This window comes from Bison bison, unplaced genomic scaffold, assembly GCF_000754665.1.
Source record: "Bison bison bison isolate TAMUID 2011002044 unplaced genomic scaffold, Bison_UMD1.0 scf7180017848535, whole genome shotgun sequence".
In the NCBI taxonomy this organism is placed as follows: Eukaryota; Metazoa; Chordata; class Mammalia; order Artiodactyla; family Bovidae; genus Bison; species Bison bison.
Genome location: NW_011479108.1, coordinates 10827 through 13184, shown reverse-complemented (window position 1 = coordinate 13184; position 2358 = coordinate 10827).

Sequence of the window (2358 nt, the reverse complement as noted above, 5' to 3'; positions counted from 1 at the left end):
TCAAGGTTCCTAACCAGGGATCCACATATAGGCTGTAGGAGATCCTTAGACTTTCTGAAACTGTAAGAAAAAATTTGTGTATGTACATTTTTCTAAGGAGAATGTTATATAGCTTTTATCAGATTTTTAGAGTGGTCCACAACCAAAATAGGTCAAGAACTACTGACTTGAAGGATCAAGTCCAAGCTATCAGCTTGGCATACAATGATCCTTCATACCTCTCCCACCTTACCTCTAGCTACTTGCCTATAGGAGCCCTTGGTTTCAGCTTTATTTATGGACTTGGAAGTGCCCTCAGCTTTCACACCTCTGCGCCTCTGTACATGCTGTTCTTAGAATAACCCCAAGGTCATATACACAACCAGTAAGATTGCAGTCTGGATTTGCACCTAGGTCTTTCTTCAAAGTTCACAGTCATTCCACTTGACAGTAGCTTGATATTTTATATTGTGGCCTGTGCTGTGCTGTGCTTAGTCGCTCAGTCATATTGAACTCTTTGCAAGTCCATGGACTGTAGTCCGCCAGGCTCCTCTGTCCATGGGAATTCTCCAGGCAAGAATACTGGAGTAGTTTGCCATGCCCCGCTCCAGGGGATCTTCACAACCCAGGGACTGAACCCAGGTCTCTCCCATTGCAAGTGGATTCTTTCCCATCTGAGCCACCAGGGAAGCCCAAGAATACTGGAGTGAGTAGCCTATCCCTTCTCCAGGGGACCTTTCCAACCCAGGAATTGAACCAGGGTCTCCGCATTGCAGGTGGATTCTTTAAAAGCTGAGCTACCAGGGAAGCCCTATTGTAGCCTAGTACACACAAATATTAATACATACAACATATACTAGAATAAGTTTCATGAACTCCACCTTGATATATTAAAAAAAAAAGGTGGTTGCCACCCACTAAATTGATACATTCGTGTTACAAGTTACTACCCTTGGTCCTTGGGAAAAAAGCTATGACAAATCTAGATAGCGTATTAAAAGGCAGAGACATTACTTTCCCTACAAAGGTCCATATAGTCAAAGTTATGGTTTTTCCAGTAGTCATATATAGATGTGAGAACTGGACGCATAACAGTGCGGAAGAATTGATGCTTTTGAACTGGGGTTTTGGAGAAGACTTTTGAGAGTCCATTGGACTGCAAGGAGATCAAACCTGTCAATCCTAAAGGAAATGAATCATGAATATTCATTGGAAGGACTGATGCTGAAGCTGAAGCTCCAATAGTTTGGTCACCTGATGCAAAGAGCTGACTCACTGGAAAAGATCCTGATGCTGGGAAAGATTGAAGGCAGGAGGACAGGGGTACGACAGAGGATGAGATGGTTGGATGGCATAACCAACTCAATGGACATGAGTTTGAGCAGCTCTGGGAGATGGTGAAGGACAGGGAAACCTGGTGTGCTGCAGTCCATGGGTTGCAAAGAGTTGGACACGACTGAGTGACTGAAAAACAACAACAACCCTCATTTGAAAAACACTACACTAGCCCTTCACTGAGATTCAGGGAGTTCTCACTACTGAGAATTTATTACCTTAGCCCCAGCAGTACCAAGGTTTTGAGGCTTCCTAGGGTTACAAAAGTTTTCTTGAGAGGAAAGCATTTGCCAGTGAATTGACCAGTTATATCAGTCCCCATTCAACCTACTCCTTTAAAAACTAGCACAATCCCCATGCAGCTAGCTGTCCAATCTTTGTGTCTCATGGATTGTCAAATACGTCAGCAAGCGATTCCATGCAAATCTAACACAAAGTGAAATTACAAAGCTTATAAAAAAAATGCAGGCTATTGTGAAAACTGACATGAAACTGACAGCAAGGATCTGGTAGACTAGTTTACAACTGAAGAGGAGAAAAATAAATAAGGATAATGATCTTAAAAGTGGTTCAAAAGAGAGCAATTTAAATACCAAATGACTATGGAGAAGCCCTCAGGAAAACTGATGAAGCCTTTGAATATTTTGGCAAAATCAACCCTCTTAATGATCATGCTGCAAAAGTCTCACAGAAGTGAAACATACCATCTTGAAATATCATGCAATTTTGTTACAAAAATGAGGTCCTGAACAAAAACAATCAATCCTGGGATACATTCTTGGTTTGTTATAAGAATTACTTAGCATTCAATTTTTATTAAATGAAACAAAAGAAATACATTTTATTAGTTTTTAGTCAGGTTAGCATACTAATCAAACCTTGCTCCATCCACTATTTACTCTAAAATTTTAGTCCCTCTTTTAAATGTATCCACTAAGTAGCTTTTTGTTTGGTACCTGCTGCTGCTAAGTTCGGAGAAAGCAATGGCAACCTACTCCAGTACTCTTGCCTGGAAAATCCCATGGACGGAGGAGCCTGGTAGGC